The sequence below is a fragment of the Monodelphis domestica genome, chromosome 5, assembly GCF_027887165.1.
Source record: "Monodelphis domestica isolate mMonDom1 chromosome 5, mMonDom1.pri, whole genome shotgun sequence".
NCBI classification, from domain to species: domain Eukaryota; kingdom Metazoa; phylum Chordata; class Mammalia; order Didelphimorphia; family Didelphidae; genus Monodelphis; species Monodelphis domestica.
The window spans coordinates 99,127,742-99,148,724 of record NC_077231.1 but is presented as its reverse complement, the minus strand read 5'-3'; the positions used below and the strand labels follow the sequence as shown (position 1 = coordinate 99,148,724).

At 45.9% G+C, this 20,983-nt stretch overlaps 1 pseudogene; it reads right to left on the bottom strand.

Moving 5' to 3' along the window:
• Positions 1-523: 523 nt before the first annotated feature.
• LOC130454715 (alpha-aminoadipic semialdehyde dehydrogenase-like) lies at positions 524-18,127 on the bottom strand (annotated as a pseudogene).
• Between the last annotated feature and the right edge of the window lie 2,856 nt (positions 18,128-20,983).

The window sequence follows — 20,983 nt, the reverse complement described above, 5'->3', positions numbered from 1 at the left end:
TGATTCCTTGAGCTAAAGGAAGATCCTTACTGCAGCTGATGGTACAGGTGGATAGTCTCATATAGTGTTTCCATGCATGTCTGACTGATTCTCTGCCATCACCAGAATGCTTTTCCTCTCCGAAAGCACCTCTAAACTCTTCGCTGCTCATTGGAATATTGACATCTACAGTGCCACAGTCTTATCCTTTGGGTCCAAGCCATCAAAAGACTGCTCAGATCCTTTGTGAAGATACTACTTGAAAGATTTTGTTTTACTTCATTATTCCATATATAGAACTATTTTTCATTCTTGAATTTTAAGACATAAGGGATAAGCAAATCTCTCTTTATGCACAATGGGTGTCATGGCCACGATTGGTCATGATCGTTGGTTCTACCCAATTTCCCTGGCCACTACAGTCTTTCCATCATAGACCTCTAAACCACCTTGCTTTTTGGCTTCTTCTATTCCTTGGAGGAATGTTTACTGCCTGTTTGGTGCAGAGAGGTACATAGAGAATATTCAGGTTCCATAGATTTCCAATGTGAATTTGTGCATATACCTTTAGAAGTTTACCCACAACTTCATTATGGATGCTTTCATGCAAAAGCAGTCACCTAGCAGTGGTAATCACTGCCTTTCTGTCCCCACAACTACAAACAGAGATGGAAGAATAACTAGATTAAAGTCTGAATCTCTGAAAGCAATAATAGCATTGTTCCCACCAAGCTCTAACAAACTTCTCTCAAACCTTTCCTGTACTGTGACTGCCACCCATTTCCCCACTTGGATACTTCCTGTAAAGGACAACAGATCTGCTCACTCATCTTTGGCCATTGCCATGCCAATGTCTGCCCCTCCATGTATCATGGAACAGGTTGTACCAGGTAGATTATTGTCTTCCAAAACTTTGCCTACCATCTTGATGACAGCTATGCTAATGAGAGAAGTTGTCGGGTGCCCCCTTCCATAGGCAAATATTCCCACAGATCAGAGCAATAGCATTGTTCCAGCCAACCAGAGCCACTGAGAAATTGAATGCATGGTGATGCCAACTAGACCCAGATTCCATTGTTCAATGAAGGCATGGCCTGGTCTCTCAGAAGACAAAATGGGTCCTCCAATCATTGGGGATAAGCCAAAAGCATAATCACAGACATCCACATACTCCTGAATTTCTCCAATGCCTTTCATCAAGATTTTTCCCATCTCCAAAGACACCAAGTATACCTTTGTTTTCTTCTTTTTCTCTTTCAACTGGCATACTAGGGGGCTGATCAATCAGCAAGGTTGACATGATGGCAGCAGAGTTCTCCAAGATCTTTATATCTTCTTCCTTCCTATAATGCTTCATGGAGAAAGAAGATTAGGAGCAATATAATTCGTGTCAAGAGCTTTGTAAACTGGGGTACTATCTAAGTATGATCACTACTACTACTGCTGCTGCTGCTGCTACTTCTACCTCTGCTGTTGCTGCTGCTACTACTCCTGGAACCACTACCAGGACTACTACTACTACTGTTGTTATGGCAAGACAAGTGCTGCCCTATCCACTCCCAAGAATGGCTTTCTCTTAGTGGAGAAAGAAGGTGAATAGTTGAATAGCCATCATCTATGTCTCTGGGTGACTTTCTGCCATGTCATACTTCCCAATCATTGCCATGCCATGTCACCTGTGCTCTGGTCTTCTCCTCCTCCCATTAGAACTCAAACTCTCACCCCTAATGCTGTGGGCTCTGAAGGGCAATTTTTCACCTTGTCTCACTCAGTTCCAGCTCACTATGCAGTGCTGGCACTTCCAAACCAGCCCCAAATCATGCTGCTGTGGAAGTACCTGTCTGTACTCCCTAATAACTCCCTTGTCACTTGCAGCTCTCCTAAATGGGTTGTCTTCCTCGATTTAAACTGAAGCCTCTTGAGGGCAGGGCCTGTCTTGCTTGTTTACTTTTTTATATATAAATATATATGTGTATATATATATATATATACACACATATATATACTTTTTTATACTTTTAAGGCACAAAGTCTGACATAGTAGATACTTTTTTCATTCATTAACCACAGTTAATCAGTTCAGTTCATCTAGCAAGTCAGTAAGCAAGCTTAAAAAAAAAACCTAACAAACAGGAAGATGACCTAGACATTCCAATTTAGGGAAGCAAATTAGACTCATGACTCAAATATGAATCTGTATACTACCTCATAACCACTAGAATGTAGTGGCAATAACTGAAAAAAATCTAACCTTGACTGGGCTGTGGGAAAATAGGCACACATACATTTTTAGTGGGTTTGCAATCTGGTGCAAGTGTTAGATTATAAATTTAGTGTGTATAGGGACCTTAAAGATCATTTAGCCCAACTCTACAAATGGGGGTGAAATGACTTGTCCCAAGTTATATAGGTAGAAAGTGGCAGAGTGGTTTGAAGTAAGGTTCTCTCTCTCTCTCTCTCTCAAAATCCATTATTTTGTACCATTTCAGGGCCTCTTTTCTGTTTTAGAAAACAATATGGCAACATGCAATGTTACAAAGAATGAATCATTTCTTTTGATCTAGTCATTGTATCAATATCCTCCTATGTAAAAAGGAGGTAGGGGATGGAGGGACCAGATGATTTCTAAGGTCTCTAGAATTATGATCTAGAAAATAATCTTAACTATATCAAAACATTAATATAAAAAGAAAAAAGTGGGCTTGGAGGGAACTTAGCTGTACAAAAAACAAATTCATCACTTCTCTATTTGTACTGGCAAAAAAAAATGGAAATAACCTACATGTCTAGAGGACTGCTGGCTAGATTATGGTCTATTCATGGAATGGAATGTTATGGTGCCATAAAAAATGGTAATGGCAAAACACACAAGGAAATATGGAAGATCCATAAGAGGGTATACCATGTGAAACCAGGACTTTGTCCTTGCTAACTATAGTTAGAGCAAAAAAAAAAGGAAGGAAAACAGGGCCAAGGGTGGTAAAGGCGAACCTGGCAGGGACACAAAACAAAAGCATTTTCTTTGCTCCTTTGTTATCCATTAATTAATTCCTTTATTTCTGTCTCAGTGAAAAATGAGGGTTTGGGATAAGATTTTACCTCTGGTTTTGTATTTCTAAGTGACTCTTTTTTTCTGTTGATAGTGGTTCAATTTATAATTTTTAAATTTTAAGTTAAAAAAAAATAGTCCCAAGTTCTTCACAAGGATAAAAGAGGGGATAGAGAAGGCTCCCCTCTTTTCCCAGTGGAGACTGATGAGAGACATCAAAAAGGCCTGGCTTCCTGCAAAGCCATGTGGCAAAGTGGGCAAATTAGAAAGGGGGTCTGGAAGTGGACTCTGGAGGCCTGACTCCCAGACAAGGACCCTACTCAACAACCAGACAAGGCAGCAGGCACTTCATGAGAACCTCCTATGTGCTGGCAATGAGAAAAGGGCAAATACAAAGTAATTTGGGGGTGGAAGAAGAGACCAGGAAAGGCCTCAGGCAGGAGAGAGAAAAGGAACAGTGCTTTTGAAAAGGGAGCCAGAGAGGGGCATCGAGGTGGTGCCAGACCTGGGTTTAAATATGACCTCAGACTAGATATGACTAGACAAGTCAAATAACTCCATTTACCTAGCCCTTACCTCTCCTTGGAACCAATACTTAGTATCCACTCTAAGACAGAAGGTAAGAGTTTAAGGGAAAAAAAGGGGGTGGGGGGTGGGAGGAACCAGTTATCCTGGTTATTATACCCCCTCAGTTCCATTCAAAATACTCAGCTCAGATAAGCATGGCAGATCATTGGGAGCTGTGACTGAGAGCCTAGATTTAGTCTTTCTCTAGGTCAACCAACTTCCTACCCTACCTGCAGCTACCCATAAGGAGGCTGGGCTCAACGCAGGGGCTGTCCTAAGTTCTGGTAGCTAAAAACCTGTATCTAGCTCTTGAGAAGCTGGGAGGAGGACTCAGGAGCCCTGAATGCTTTCCAGGAGCCAAAGCATCTGCTCTTAGGGACCTTCTGAACCTCACCTCCCCAGCCCAGAATGGAAGTAGAAGTAGCCTTCAGTGATCTCTGCTCTTCATCCCGTCTGTCCAGAAACTGGAGAAGTTACTACTGTCTCCCCCATCAGCAATATCCCAGTTTGTTTTTGTAGGAGGATGGGAGGGGAAAAAAAAGCAGTTCCAGGAATCTCTTCTGTTGTGGGCCCTAGGTCAGCCCTTCATCTATCTGCCTTCTAACCCTTTCTAGTCAGTCCCAAAGCTCAAGGTCCCCCCAGAAGTTGGGGCAGATAACTTGGCATAGTTCAAATAGTTCTAGACAGAAGCTTGAGAGGTTGGGCTGTAGTTCAAACTGTCTTAGTGATTAGCTTAATGATGTAGTTTCCAGCAAGTGGATTTCTCTGAGTCTCAGTTTCCTCCTCTGTAAAATGAGGAGGTTGGACCATTCTGGAGGGCAATTTGGAACTATGGCCAAAGGGCGACAAAAGAATATCTACCCTTTGATCCAGCCATAGCACTGCTGGGTCTGTACCCCAAAGAGATAATAAGGGAAAAGACTTGTACAAGAATATTCATAGCTGCGCTCTTTGTGGTGGCCAAAAACTGGAAAACGAGGGGATGCCCTTCAATTGGGGAATGGCTGAACAAACTGTGGTATATGTTGGTGATGGAATACTATTGTGCTAAAAGGAATAATAAAGTGGAGGAATTCCATGGAGACTGGAACGACCTCCAGGAAGTGATGCAGAGCGAGAAGAGCAGAACCAGGAGAACATTGTACACAGAGACTAATACACTGTGGTATAATCGAACGTAATGGACTTCTCCATTAGTGGCGGTGTAATGTCCCTGAACAACTTGCAGGGATCCAGGAGAAAAAAACACTATTCATAAGCAAAGGATAAACTATGGGAGTGGAAACACCGAGGAAAAGCAACTGCCTGAATACAGCGGTTGAGGGGACATGACAGAGAAGAGACTCTAAAGGAACACTCTAATGCAAATATTATCAACATGGCAATGAGTTCAAATCAAGAAAACATGTAATGCCCAGTGGATTTGCGCGTCAGCTATGGGGGGTGGAGGGGAGGAAAAGAAAATGATCTATGTCTTTAACGAATAATGCTTGGAAATGATCAAATAAAATATAATTAAAAAAAATAAAATATGGGGAAAAAAATGAGGAGGTTGGACTATGGAGCATCTCCAAGGTGCTTCCCAACTCTGATCTTCCACATGCTGAGGCCCTCCCAGCCTGTTGTCCCTTGTTCTAGGGCCACTCCCAGTTATGACTTTTTCCTGTTTTAAAGCCACTCCCAGAGTAGAAAGGCAGAAGAAAAATATATGATTGATCATGTGATTCGATCGGGCTATGATTGGGGGTTTTGACTCTAAATGCTCACTCTATTGCAAATATTAATAAGATGGAAATAGGTTTTGAACAATGATACATGTAAAACCCAGTGGAATTGCTCCTTGGCTCAGAGAGAGGGGAGGGAAGGGGGGAATCATGGAAAGTATTCCTAATTAATTAATTAAGTAAATTAAAAATAAATAAAGCCACTCCCAGCAGATATTTCCTGTTCTAAGGCCCTTTCCTACTCTGACATTCCATGAGTTCTTAGGGCTCCAAGCCCCACATTTTGGTTGCTTCCCCAACATCCATCTGAGTTGCCCTCTCACCCAAAGCATTAATCTTACCCTCAGAGCACTGGGCAGACCCCTTCTCTCCACCTATTCCTAAGACAGTGAAGCAGACAATTCATTAAGCATATTTTTGAAGTCCCCTAAGAGGGCAAGAAATTTGCCTAAGGACCCCAGCAAAGCAGCAGCAGAGGGGAGACAAGAAGGAAGAAGGCAGCCTTCCGTTCCCAGCTCAGCACTGCCTTTGCCAAGCAGGGAGTTGCCTTTCCTCCAGATGCTCTAGGGAAATACTTTCCAGATGTTTGGTTAACCTTTTTGCCTTTGGAAGAGAGTGGGGGTGGTTGGGGACTGACCAGGCCTCTCCCAGGAGGGGTGACCCTTGTTCCTCAGTCAAATGGGTTCCCTAGGCCCCTCCGAGTCCCAGTGGTTATCTCTCTGTACAAGCAGTTCTGGCTGGCTCACTGGCTGAAGGCTCTGGGAAAGGGAGGCAGGGTCACTGGAGCTGGCCAGGCCACAAGGCCCTCTTAAAGTGACAGCAGTTAGCCTTCTGAGTGGCACGTTCAGTGGCCTGGCAAGCAGAAGGCCCCGTGTTTGTTCAACACTTCTCTACCCACCACACTGAGGCCTCCCTCAACTCAGCCATCAGGAGAAAAAGCCAGACCTACCTCCCAGCCTTTCCTGAAAGGGGAAGGGAGGGACAGAGCCAGTGAGAGGAAGTGGTGCAAGCAGAGAACTGGGATTTAGAAGTTAGGAGCCTCTAATCCGGGATCTGCCTCTATGTGTGTGCCCTAGAGAAAGCCATTCCCTTAGCAGCCTTTCCTCCCCAGTATGGGGAGGCAGGTAGACCAGAGGATTTAGCTCTCCTTAAGCCCCTTCCCACCTCTGTGGTAGCCTGTTCCAAGGCCCCTCCCAGGCCAGCTCTCACACGCCTGCTTCCAAGGTCCCTCTCAGCTCTCACATTCTCTATCCAGTGATCCTCAGTGGCCCTCCCTTTTTCCTCCACATCCTAGGATTGGAAGCTTAACCCTTCTCTCAGGCCTCGGGAGTCTGGAGATAGCCAGCCTCCAGAGCCCTTGGGTCCTGCAGCCAGCTCAGAACCCACACTCTCCCTCCCCTGCTGGGCTGCATGGAACTGGGGAGGGACCTCTGTTTGCTCAGCCCACTGGACAGCCTGAGAAGCCTGCGATTGTTTATTTTCACAAGCTGCACACTCCCTGGCACACATTCTCTCTCACAATCAGACACACCCCTTGTAAGACCCATTAACCTGTTGGTCCCTCTCTTGGGGCTGCCTTTCCCAGAATCAGTAAAAGATCAGCTCTTCTCTCCCTCTCAGCTCCATCCCCTTTCCCCAATCTCTGTAGAAATCTGGGTCTAAGGAAGGGAGGAGGAAAGGGCTCATTGTCTGACTTTCCTCCCTGGTGGGGTGGCATTTTCTCCCACAGAGAAATTTACAGGAAAAAGAAAGACTTGGTGGCCTCCTTGAGATTTGGCCCTTCTCTCTTTTTCCTTAGGGAGCCTGAAAAATCTTCCTTTAAAGCAAGGGTTCTTAACCTATTCTGTACCATGGTCCCCTTAGCCAGTCAGTCTGGTGAAAGCCTATGGACCCCTTCTAGAAACTTTCTCAAATGCACAAAATAAAATATATAGGATTATAAAAGAAACTGATTTATCAAGATATTAAGAAAAAGAAAAGTAATGGAGCCTGGGTTAAGAATTACTGTTTTGGAGGCAGTGAATTGAGAACCAGGCCCAGAGATGAGAGATCCTGGGTTCAAATCTGGATTCAGATACTTTCTAGCTACAGATCCCGGGGGAAGTCACTTAACACCTACTGCCTAACCTTTAACCACTCTTGTGCCTTGGAATCAATACACATTATTGATTTTAAGACAGAAAGTAAGGGTTTTTTAAAAAATGAACTGGGGGGCAGCTCAGTGGCTGAGTGGATTGAGCACCAGACCTAGAGATAGGAGGTCCTGGGTTCAAATCTTACCTCAGATACTTCCTGGCTATGTGACCCTAGGCAAGTCACTTCACCCCCATTGCCTAGCCCTTACCATTCTTTTTTTTTTTAACCCTTACCTTCCATCTTAGAATCAATACCATATGCTGATTCTAAGGCAGAAGGCACAAATTCCAGGGTAGGCAATGGGGGTGAAGTGACTTGCCCAGGGTCACACATCCAGGAAGTGTTTGAGGCCAGATTTGAACCAAGGACCTCCTCAAGGCTCTCAATCCACTGAGCTGCCCAGCTTTTCTGACTTAGAACCAATATATAGTATTGAACCTAATACAAAAGATAAGGGTTTTAAAAATAGGAAAAAAAAAATTTCCTGTTTCAGGGCATCATTCTTTTGGGTAAAAGCATTGCAGGAAGGGAGGTAGTAATATAGATAGAACATTAGATTTGAGGTCAGGAATACTTGGGTTCAAACTGTATCCATAATACTTAACTAGCTGTGTGACCCTGAGCAAATCATTTTATCTGCTGGGCGTATTTCCTCATCTGTCATAGGAGGGGGTTACCTGGATAGCCACTAATTCTAGGATCCAATTGACACACCATTTTAAAATAAGTGACTCATTTTAAGGCCAGGAAGCAATATAATATCCCCTAAAGTTCATTTGGTTCCTTTCTCTAGAATTTTAGGAAACCGAATTCTGAGTTCAATTACAATTACTCTGAGCCCCAAGTTAGGAAAATTCCTGAGACCCAGGGAGGAGTTAGGCTCTCTTCTTAACCTTAGATTTAGATCTTTCTCTAGATAAGCCCATATTCTTGGCAGTTGAGACAAAATCCAGTTTACTAGAGATATCTGGGTAATGGACCAGCAACCTCTATTACCATGTCTGAGAGAGGAAGTAGGGAAAGGAGAATCTGACTCTCTCAGCTGGTGTTCTTCATTCCAAGGCAGAGTAGAGTTAAAGACTCTCCTCCCTTTTTCTTTCTCCCTTTTCTTCCAGCTCCACTTTTCTTGTGTTTCCAGCTTCTTCACCCTCTAGACTGAAATACACACAATCTCTTCCTCACCGCCTCAGCCAATTCTGAGACAGCCTCTTCCTTTTATGAGATTATATATTATATATTCTTCTTATGCTTGGGGCATGGCAGTTTCTATCAGATGGCTTTGAGGTATACAGGTCCTGTTCATATTCAGCTTGGATTTTTTGTTTGTTACTTTTTTAATCCCTTTCTTTCTGTCTAGGGCAAAAGGTAGGCAAATAGTTAAGTGACTTGCCCAGAGTCAAACAGCTAGAAAGTATCTGAGGTCAGATTTGAACCCAGGTCTTCCCAACTCCAGGCCAGGGGCTCTATCCACTGTGCCACCTAACTGCCCCTACATTCAGTTCTGATTGTTTGATTCAAGCAAAAAGTGTTTTTCACCTAGTCAGGGCACCAGTGAAAATGAGGTGGTTTTGACCACTCCCCTCTCTTTATGTCTGCTGTCTGACCAAACTATACTATTTGCCCCCCTAACTTGGGGTAAATCAGTAATACTCTCTGTACTTCAGCCTCTTGAAACTCCATTCATCCTTCAAGGCCCTGCCCCAATGCCACCTCTTCCATCAAGTTTGCTTCCCACTTCTCTCACTTTGAGGGGATCCTTCCACAGCACCCTGTCTCAAGGCTCTAGGTTGAAAATCTGGAGCTAAAAGGGATCGTGGAAGGCATTCTAAGAAAACCAAAACAACCCCCATTATAAATGCATAAAAGAAAGCTCAAAGGATTATTCATTATGCAGGTGTTCCAGGTGGTAAGCTTCGGAAGCTTTGATTTGAACCCAGGACTGACCTGAGACCTAGGATTTGAATCCAGCCCCTGTGAATCCAGAACCAGGGTTCCTTCCTCTGTGTTTTGCTGCCTCCTCCTTTGTATTGGCTGTGCTTTGTACCTGGGATGAGAGGCATAAAACATTCCTGGGAAAAGTAGCACATAAAAAATCTCGACTTTGAGAAGCAACCAGGAACTGGGTAAGAAGTGGGCAAGTGAAGAGCTTGCTTGGGGCGTCTGCCAGCCCACCAGAGCTCCACCTGGTAGAGTCCAATTTTATTATTACATTAATAACGCTTATCATTTATAGGACTACATCATAAATGTGATCAGTATTAATATTACCACATTTGTTTTATGTGACCATAAATATCGACATGTTAATCATTTGCTTATCAATATAACCCTTAACATTTTGATATTTGCATGCTGGTGCTTATATTAATTTAATTAACATATGCCTTGACATTGGCATGTTAACCATTATATTAGTTATTCTCCATAACTGGGGCTAAGCTCAGTTGACCTGCTGCAGCTGAATTGTCAGTACCAATGTCACATTTTCCAAATAGTTGCTAAGGTACAATGCCTCTGTCTCCCAACTGATTGCTATAGACACTTAAACTTTGCAAAGCACATTACAAATACTATTTTATCTTGGGGGAAGCTAGGTGGCTCAATGGATAGAAAACCAGGCCCAGAGACAGGTGGGCCTGGGTTCAAATCCATTCTCAGACCCTTTCTAGCTGTGTGACCCGGGGCAAGTCACTTAACCCACACTGCCTAGCCCATAGCACTTTTCTGCTTCAGAACCAATATACAGTGTTAATTCTAAGACAAAAGGTAAGGATTATATATAATATATAAACTTATTTTGTCCTCACATCACCTTTGTGAAGTGCTGCTATTACTATCCCCATTTTACAGACAAGAAAACTGAGGTAAGCAGAGGTTAAATGATGCCCAAAGTCACAGAGCTAGGTGTCTGAAGCAGAATTTGAATTCAGGTCTTCCTGAGTTAAGTCCAATACTCTAGCCACTGAGCCACCTTGCTGAGCAGTGGATAATAATAACAGCTGGTTTAACCGTGTTTTAAAGGATTGCTACATAATTTATGCATGTTATTTATGTTTTAGCCTCTCAACAACCCTAGTTGGTAGGGGTTATTATTCCCATTTGACACATGAGATAACTGAAGCACAGGGAAGATAAGTGAAGCCCAGAGTCATACAGCTGGGCGACATTTGAACTCAGATCCTGATTCCAGTTCCCACACCCTATTCACTGGGCCACTCTTATCAGGAGTCCTTAATAAGTTTATTGAATGGCTCTGTTTAAGTGAAAATCTCCTTCAGTCCCATAGCATATTTGGCATGGAGAGGCTACCTGGCTGAGTGAGGAAGATTGGAAGGAGGCAGTGGAGAAAGTGAGGCCAGTTTGGCCAATCCTTTAACCTCTTGGTGCCCCAGGCTACTGGAGAGCACACTGAGGCGCACAACTCAGGAAGAGAAGACCCTGAGCTCCCTACCCAGACTGAGTCACCATTTGGTCTAGATGAGGAGGATCCATCTCAGCAACAAGGCACATTCCCCTTTTCAAAAAACCCTCACCTTCCATCTGAGAGTCAGTTCTGTGTATTGGTTCCAAGGCAGAGGAGTAGTAAGGGCTAGGCAGTGGGAGTCAAGTGACTTGTCCAGGGTCACATTTGAACCCAGGATCCTCCCATCTCTAGGATTGGGTCTCAAACCACTGAGCTTCCCAGCTGCTCCCTTTATCATTTCCATTTAGGGGAAATGATTTGCTCAAAATCACATAGCGGATATGTAGAAAAGCTGGAACTCAAATCCAGGTCCCCTAATTTCACATCTGGAACTTTCTTCACTTTTCAAAGATGTTGTTATTCTGAATTTGACAAGCACCAACCACTGTCAGCATTTCCATGTTCAGAAAAGAACAGGAAAAGACGCCAGCCAGAGTTCTTTCCCCAGTAGTAAACTGAGAGAAGCATTCTTTTCTAAGAGAAGGAACCAGGAAACACCCGGACTGGGGCGGAATTGGGGTGAGGGTGAAGAAAGAAGACTCCCAAACACACTTAACAGTTTGATGAACTCTGGCTCTGTTCTCTCTACCCTCCACCCCATGCCGCTGCTGCCCTGTAGTCCAAATTCTCCCTGCCCTTCCAGAGACACTTCTGTTCCCACCCACTGATCCTAAAAGGCACCTTCCTGGGAGTCAGTGGATTCCTGGGGATGAAGTGGTTAGAGTACAAATCCTAGAGTCAAGAAGACCTGGGTTCAAATCCAGCCTCAGATACTTCCTAGCTATAGGACCCTGGGCAAGTCTCTTCACTCTGTTGGTCTCAGTTTCCTCATCTGTCAAATAAGCTGGAGAAGGAAATGGAAAACCACTCCAGTATTTCACCAAGAAAACCCCAAATGGGATCATGACAGATTAAACAACAAGGAAAATCCCTAGGTGGAGGGAACTCTCTCCCCCCCAAGCTTTGGAAGTTCTGTTCTGGCAAATCCCTTTGGGACTGGTCTTAGGGATGAGTGGAATAAGTGCACACCTTGGAGGATCAATGGACACACCATCTCCATGACCCTCAGCTCTGGCTGCCCCTCAGGCGGAGGCCCAATTGAGCAAGAAAAGGAGGGGTCAGGCAAGGGAAGCAGAGTCCTCTCTGCAAAGAGCAACCGCTCACCTTTACAGTGGAAGGAGCCCCAGCTTTAGTTTGGAGGCCCATGTTTGCACCTTGCTTCTGACACTCACTAGTGTACAGGCTTGCTCTGTCCCAGCCCCAATTTCTTCCTATGCTTTATATCTTCCATATCTAGCATGTGGCAGATCTCCAAGTGCTATATGAATGCCAGCTCTTATTATTGTCATCCGCCATGAAGTGGTGCCCATCTTCCTTAGAGGAGCTCCCTCCCAGGATTGTGGGGAGCCTTTGTAAGCTTCAAAGAGCTAAAGGTGAGCCTTCATGAAAAACCCTTCCAGGGAGGGAGGATTGTTTGCTCTCTCCTACTCATTCTCCAAGCCCTCCCCAGGTGATTTCATCAGCTCCCCCATTCAAAGGGTGTGTCTATGCAAATGCTTCTTACCTCCAGGAATCCAGCCCTAGTCTCTGAGCTCCAGGCTCCTATCACCAGCTGCCTTCTGGACAGCTCTATCTACATATCCTCTAGGCATCTCAAACTCAACTCGTTCATCTCTCCTCCCAAACCCTTCCCTCTTCCAACCTACTGGCTGCAGGACAGCAGCATCCTCCCAGGCTTTTGTTGTTGCTTAATCCTTGCTTGGGGTCTTGATGGCTCAGTTTGGAGTTTTCTTGGCAAAGATAACCACTGGAGTGGTTTGCCATTTCCTTCTCCAACTCATTTTACAGATGAGGAAACTGAGGTAAACGGGGGAAATTATTTGCCTGAGGTCATATAGCTAGTTTGCTGTTTCTTCTTCTAGCTCATTTTATAGATGTTGAAGCTGAGGGGAATAAGGTGAAATGATTTGTCCAGGGTCACTTAGCAAGGAAGTACCAGAAGTTGCATTTGAATTCAGGAAGCTGTCTTCCTGATTTCAGGCCTGGCATTACATCTACTATGCCACTTAGCTTCCCCATCCTCCCAGTCACCTAAGGGTGAAATCTCAGTCTTATCCTTGACGACTCATTCTCAGTCACCCCAAATCCACCCTATTGCCCAACCTTCCTAGCCTCTCTCCCATATTATACTGCTGATTCATCTCCCAGCACTTCCCAGCATCTCAGAGTTTACCAAATCCATGTTAACTTTTTGACTCTGTATCCCCTTCTCTCCACTCCACTCACACAGCCAATATTTGGGTTCAGGCTCTTCTCACTTCTCTCCTGGAGGGTCTTCTCCCTCATTCAAGTCTCTCCTCATCCCAATCCATCTTCCCCTCACTTGCCAAAATGCCTTTCCTTGGACATAGGTCTTAGGAAAGCCCTGACTTAAATTCCACTGATTCTTTATTGCCTCCAGGATCAAATAGAAAATCCTGTCACTGAAAGTTCTTTATACCTTCCTGTATTTCCAATCTCCGCTTACTGTTTACCTCCCTCCAGCTCCACTGGTCTCAAACCCAGGGCTCCATCTCCCAAATTCACTAGCTCTCCTTCAGACCTAGCTGGAATACTCTCCCTCCTCACCTTAGTCTTCCCATGGATAGCTGGGATGCAAACGACCCCATCTGAGCTCTGGTGACTCAACTAGACACAAACCCTGTTTTGTGGAATCAATTCCAAATATGAACAGGGCATGTAAACCTGCTCGAATCAATCAGTCATAGTGAAAGAGAGGAGTTTCAGCTTGACACAAAATAGCTATGTCAGAACCAGAGGAAGAACTTCTGAGAAGCTGGCCCTGACAGGGTGGAGAAGTGATGATATTTTTCATCCTATCTGAGGGGCAAAGGGAGGACCGAAATAGGGGAAAAGAGGGAAATACTGAGAATAGTCATTGGTTCCACAGACACAGGAAGTGGGCTCCTGCTGAGGGAAGACCCTTAAAAAGTTTCCCCAGCTTCTCCTTCTGATATTTGGCTAACTATAGATATTGTACTACCATCTGCTGTTTCATAACCCAAATATTTCTAATGGCCTGAATTTCGCCCCAACCACAAAGAGGTCACAGGTTAACAAGAGGCAAGATCAACTGTAAGAGCCCAACCTCTCCTTTTTGTGACAGCAGCTTTTCCTAACTTGGGGATCACAGTATCAACATGGAATCTAGAAACCCCAAACTTGTAGCCTAGTAAGATCTGATGAACCCCAAGTTTTAGGACTAGTTTGTAAGTTGGAGACCTCAAAGCTTGTACTTGTTCCCCATTCCTGTGAGAATATACCCCAAAGGGGATCTTAGACTAGCAGTTTAATGTTAAAGACAATCCCCATTAGGTGGGACCCAGCCCAAGCCAAGTAACTCTTCTGGTCTCCAGGAACCTTTCCCACTGTATCACACCCTCCTTTCCAGGACTGAACTCAGGACCTTCAGCTTAAGACTGATGTGCTGCCTACTGAGCTAAGAAAGCACTTGGCTTGGGCTTGGTCCCACCTGATGGGTATTGTCTTTACAAAGTACAAGCTTTGGGGTCTCCAACTTACAAGTTAGTCCTAAAACTTGGGGTTCATCAGATCTTACTAGGCTACAAGTTTGGAGTTTCTAGATTCCGTGTTGACAACAGCAATTCAGAACTTTTCATAACAATCACTTGTATTTATAGTATATGATGATATATTTTATATATATAAATCTATCTAGATTTATATAGTACTTTATAATATATAATATATATGTTTAGGTAAATTTATATATCATTTATATAGTGCTTTTTGATTTGCAAAGCTTTTATTATCTCAATTGTTCCAAATTTTTTATCTAAAGTCACAGAAAAGGAAATTGAACTGACCTTAAGAGCCACTAAAAAATAGGCTAATTATGGTAATAAGATATTCCAAAATGGGGGATCTGCCCAGGATACCTTTCTCCTCCTTTTATCTTTTCCCTCTGGGAGTTTAAATACCATGCTAAATTTTAAAATGTGTTTTTTGTGGTTCAGTTTGGTTGACTTCTAAACAAGATTGCCTCCTTCACTGTTTAAAACATATTATAAGAATTCTTTCTTTTCAAGCACTTTTAATGGTAACAATCTTAGCTCTGACCTAGGTCTAGGAGAGTGCCAGTTGTTTAATAATTTCCCAAATCTGCTGACTACTGTGATTGGCACTGTTATGAGTTTCTAATTTGCATTGCTGGAACCCAGTAGTTTGGGAATTGAGTAAATCTTGACCTTTTGGAGCAGTACTATGAGAATAGAAGGATGGATGGGGAAAATTCTGTCATTTAATGGAGGCTGATAGTCATAAGAGACTACAGCTATGTAGAATAGAATGTATTATAATGAATCATAATGGAGAGGAGGCTACTATAGATTTCATGACAAACAGAGGCAGAGAAAAAGTATACAGGAGAGGGAAGTCAGAAATATCCAAACTAAGGGTTATACTCTATGAATTACTAGGGTCACTCCAACATTCAAGAATTACTTGAAAAAATCCAAATAGGCATTCAATAGAGATGTCAAATATTACTTACTGGGGGCAGCTGGGTGGCTCAGTGGATAGTGAGCCAGGCCCAGAGACAGGAAGTCCTGGGTTCAAATATGACATCAGACACTTCTTAGTGTTGTAACCCTGGGCAAGTCACTTAACCCCACCATTGCCTAGCCCTTGCTGCTCTTCTGCCTTGAAACCAATACACAGTATTGATTCTAAGATGGAAGGTAAGGATTAAAAAAAAATACCAGTTACTGAGTGTAACCAAAACCAAATTAAAATGTAAATAGGAAAATTTTAACTAAATAAAAACACAATAATGTTAATAGGTGGTTTACTAAATCAATATGAGGCTTTCCTAGATCTTTAGATACCTAGAAGCCCAGTTCTAGTTGAGTCAGACACCACTGGGGTGCAGTAGTTGGAAATGTTGGTTCTCAGTCTTGTGGGTGGGGGTCAAATGTCAAACACTGAAGTGCCCGGTGAATCGATCCCAAGGATGAAATGATGACCAACAATGTAAAATACAAGAGGGAGTTTATTAAACAAACTGCAGCTTGGGCTCGGCACTCCAGGGCTCGAAGGTCTTTTATACACTGGAGTGAACAGGAACTAATGTAGTTGGAAGAGTGAACAGGAATTTCTGGGGATGGGAGGAGTGAACAGGAACTTGACAGGAACTTCTGGGGCTGGGGTCATTATCAGTTCCTGGCATATGTCAGGATGTGATAACTTGCCTGCAGGGTTTCTATGGATGAGGGGGACAGGGAGGGGAGAAAGGAGGTTCAGGAGCTGGTTCTTCATTCCCCACTTCTGCTGTACATGAGGAATCTTCCTCATGCAACTGTATCATCATAAGGGGATTCAGTAGGAGTCAGGGTATCACTGGGGTTGGGAGGGATTTTGGGGGGGTTTAATACCTTATTGAGTCCTAAGGGGGAAGTGGGGGCAGTAGGTTCCTTTTTTATAAGGAACAGGCCCCCCAGATCTGAACCACCGACATAAGCTCTTATTCCCCAAGTGTATCCCCTAGGCCATTGTTGGTCTAAGAGTTGTAAGACTGTCAGGTTAAGGAAGGTGCAAGAGGTCCACTTCCCCTTGTCCCCCCCAGGATTGTTGTGCTCCTGCCCTCATTCTTCACCCTGGGGGTCCCCGCTGCAGGCTTAAGAAGGAGTCCTTTATAGTGGGAGACCATTCTCCAGTGGTTAAAATTTTACAGCCCCAGTAAGAGTAATACTATTGGTTAGGGGAATTGAATATGTCTTCCCCTGGTTGGAGGAGGGACATGCATTAAAAAACATCATAGGTCGGAAGCCATCGAGGTCCCCCCTTGGTGGTGGGACAGGTTCCAGGGGTCTGAATGAGGTAAAATGGGGTGGCAGTAAATGTAGGGGCTCCTGATGTCGTGACAGTTTGGAGGGTTGTCGAGGTGTCCCAGCTAGTGAAGGTCCATGTCCATGGTTGGTGGGGATTCTGGAATGATTCCCTGTGGGGTTGATAAAAAGGCTGGTCTGGGTCAGGCTCAACACGATGAATAGGGTGCATAGCGACATTATTTGTCACTGTCCTTTGTGATGTGCACCTTAAGTTGGTCAGTCGGGTGCTGGGTTACTTACCACCTCCTCCTGATGGACTGCAAGGGCAGAGCAGCAGGACGGCTGTGAGTGATGGATCCAAGGTCCAATTCTGTCTCCCTTAAGAGCAGAGGGGGTTACAAAGAGAACAACATAGGGTCCTTTCCAGCGAAGCTGGAGGTTCACCTTCCTATGCCTTTGGACCTAAACCCAGTCCCCAGGGTGGAAGTTGTGGGGAGTATGTGATGGTGCCTGAAAATGCTCCTTTAGTCGGGGCCATATATCTTGATGAAAGGCTGCCAGTTCCAACAGCATAGACCTAAGGTCTCTCGGGATGCCAGGTGTTAGGGAGGCAGGAGGGTTAGGTAGGAATGGGGGGGGAGGGAACTAAAAAGAATCTCATGGGGGAAATAGAATGTAGGCTGAGGGTGTTCCGGGTTCAGAACAAGGGTAAAGGAAGGAGGGTCACCCAATCTATGCCAGTCTCGAGGGCCAATTTAGATAAGGTCTCCTTGGTTGTCCTCTTCATTCTCTCTACCTGTCTGGAGCTCTGGGGATTATACTTGCAATGTAATTTCTACTCTATTCCCAGGGCTGCAGTGACTGCCTGCATGATTTTACTCACGAATGGCGGTCCATTATCCGAACCAGTGGAAGTGGGGAATCCAAATCGGGGTATGACTTCTTCCAGGAGCTTTTTGGCCACTGTCTGAGCTGTTTCAGTTTTAGTTGGGAACACTTCAGGCCAGCCTGAAAAGGTGTCAGTACAAACCAGGAGATACCTGAATCCGAACTGTCCAGGCTTTACTTCAGTGAAGTCCACTTCCCAGGACTGACAGGGGCAATCTCCCCATAGGTGGTGGCCAATGTGACTGCCAGGTTTGGCCGAGTGCATTAACTGACAGCCCCGACAAACCTCCATGAGGTGGGCCAGGAATTTCCATCTCCTCAGGAAGCGCAATTGTCCTTTTTCTAGGAGTTGGGATAGTTTTCTGTCCCCAAGATGGGTAAGGTGGTGCAGGTGGGTACTCAGCAGCTGCCCCAGAGTTTCAGGGAGAAGGGTATTGCCCTCTGAGTCTTTATACCAGAGACCGTTCTTCATCCCCTGCTGCTTTTGTATACCTGTGACGTCTGTCTCAGAATACTGAGGTTCCCCTTCAGGGGGAGGCAGAATCACCATGGGAAGGGTTAAAAGGTGGACATTGAGCGCTGCTTCTTGTGCTGCTTGGTCTGCTGCCCTGTTCCCTCGAGCCTCCAAAGATGCCCCCTTCTGGTGTCCAGGAATGTGAACCACTGACACCTTCTTTGGAAGACGTATGGCTGATAGAAGGCCCTGGATTTCAGTCAAATGTTTAACCTCCTTCTCCCAGCCATCAAGAACCCCCTTTCCCGGTAGATGGGTGCGTGAACACGGAGGGTGGCAAAAGCAACCCTGCTGTCGGTATATACGGTCAGGTGTTTCCCTTCTGCCTCTTCAGGGCTTTCTGCAGAGCGATCAGTTCTGCTTTTGAGCTGATGTACCTTCGGGAAGGGCAGCTGCCCAAATGAGGTTACCAGAAGCATTGACCACTGCAGCGCCAGCCTTTTGTTGCCCATTTATGATGAAGCTGCTGCCATCCATAAACCACACATGGTCTGCATTCGGGAGAGGCATGTCAGAGAGATCCGGACGGGCAGAGGTGGCAGTGGCTAGGATTTGACAGTCATGGAGGGCCCTCCCTGGTTCTGAGTCAGGCAGCAGGGTTGCGGGGTTCAGGGCAGAAGTCACTTGGAATGAGATTCAGGAGGCATTGAGTACCAGACTCTGGTAGTGGGCAAGGTGAGTGTTGGACAGCCCTCTGCTGGGAAGCTAAGGACCCCCTCGCTTGTGTGAGAAGTGGCCACGTGGAGGGCCTGCCCCAGTGTTAGTTTGTCAGTGTCCCGTACTAGGAGTGCTACTGCGGCCAGGATCCGCAGACAAGAGGGCTCCCCCAGAGCTACTGGGTCCAGCCATTTGGAAAGGTATGCGACAGGTCTATCCCAGGGACCCAACTTCTGTGTCAGAACCTCCTTAGCTATCCCTTTCTTCTCAGCCACATAAAATCAGAATGGTTTCGCAGGGTTGGGGAGAGCCAGTGCAGGGGCAGTTAGCATGGCATCTTTCAGTGCCCGAAAGGCAGCGTCCATATTGGGGGACCAAGTCCACCCCGGCTTTTCCCTTGAGCCCTCATACAGGGGCTGGGCCAGCTCAGCAAACCCAGGAATGCAGAGGAGGCAGTATCCAAAGGGCCCAAGAAACTCCCTGACTTGTCAGGGTCCCATTGGGATGGGGATTCCCAGGACCATTTTCCACATAGCCTGGGTTAGCCACTGTTGTCCCCCCAGAAGTTTGTACCCCAGATATGTGACTTCCCTCTCCGCTACGACGGTCTTCCTAGCACTGAGCTGCTCTAGAGTTCTTAAAAGGGCCAAAGTGGCCTCCTTGCAAGCGGCCTCAGTGGGGCCAGCTAGTAGGAGGTCATCAACATATTGGAGGAGGGTGACGTGGGGGTGTCCTACACGGAACCCCCGAAGATCCAAGGCAAGAGCCTCGCTGAATATTGAGGGGCTATTCTTGAACCCTTGGGGAAGTCATGTCCAGGTCAGTTTCCCTGTCATCCACATTTGGTCATTGTGCCATCAAAGGTGAATAGGGGCTGGCTAATGGGGGCTAGGGGCAATGTGAAGAAGGCGTCCTTTAAGTCCAGGGTGGTGTACCAGATGAAGTCTGGTCGCAGTGAGCTGAGCAGGGTGTACGGGTTAGGGACTGTGGGATGAATGTCCTCAATCCTCTGGTCAACCTCTCTCAGAAACTGGACTGTGCAGAAGTCCTGACTGCCGGGTTTGAGGACGGGCAGGAGGGGAGTGTTCCAGGGGCTTTGGCAGGGGATGAGGATGCCTGCCACTTTAAGCCTGTTGATGTGCGGGGTTATCCCCCTCCTGGCTTTAAGAGGCATGGGGTATTGATGGACCCAAACCAGAGTTACTCCCGGTTTCAGAGTGACCATGATGGGAGGCTGCTGTACTGCCAATCCTACACCAGCCAACTCTGCCCAAAACCCTGGGACGAGGTCCATCCAGGGGCAGACTTTCTCAGGGACCTCTGCTGGAGCGGGGTCAGAGTGAAGGCAGTACTCATCACACAGGGACAGAGACGTGGAGGGGGGACCCACGGGAATCTGTGACTGACACCCCAGAGTCAGTGAAGTGAATGTGGGTGCCCGCCTTGTGCAAGAGATCCCGCCCTAACAGTGGGGCTGGGCAATCGGGGATCACAAGGAAGGAGTGAGTCACTTGGTGGTGCCCAAGGTATACCCGACAGTTGGTAGTCCAATTGTAGCACTTAGTGCCCGTGGCACCCCGCACCCAGCTGGCCTTGGAAGAGACAGACCCGGTCAGGTTTTTAAGAACTAAAAATTGGGCACCAGTGTCTACCAAGAAGTTCACTGGTTTCCCCTCCACCTTTAAGGTTACCCAGGACTCTGGGAGGGGCTCAGAGTCCCATGCCCCTCAGTCTCTTGAGCCCACAGGACCTTTGGGTGCTGGTCGCAGCTGGGGTAATGGGGAGACCCTGGAGGGTCTTTCCTTCCAGACCTGTTTCCACGGTCTCGATCGGAGGGGCAGTCTTTAGTCAACTGGGGGCATTGCCTCTTCCAATGACCCTCCTCATTACATTGAAAGCAACGGGAGCAGGGGTGTCCTCCATGGCTTTGAGAGGGTCCCCAAGGAGGGGGATGAGTTGCAGGGTGCTGGGTTAGCTCAGCCACCAGGATTCTGGTGAGGTCTTTCTAGTTTTTGCAATCCTGTCTGGCCTTATATTCCTGGTCTTCCTGCCGGAGACGCTCTCTCTGCCTGTTCATCTGGGGTCTCGTGAGTATTAAACACTTGCTCAGCAACTTTTAGGAGGTCACCGAGGGACTGGTCACCCAGTCCTTTGACT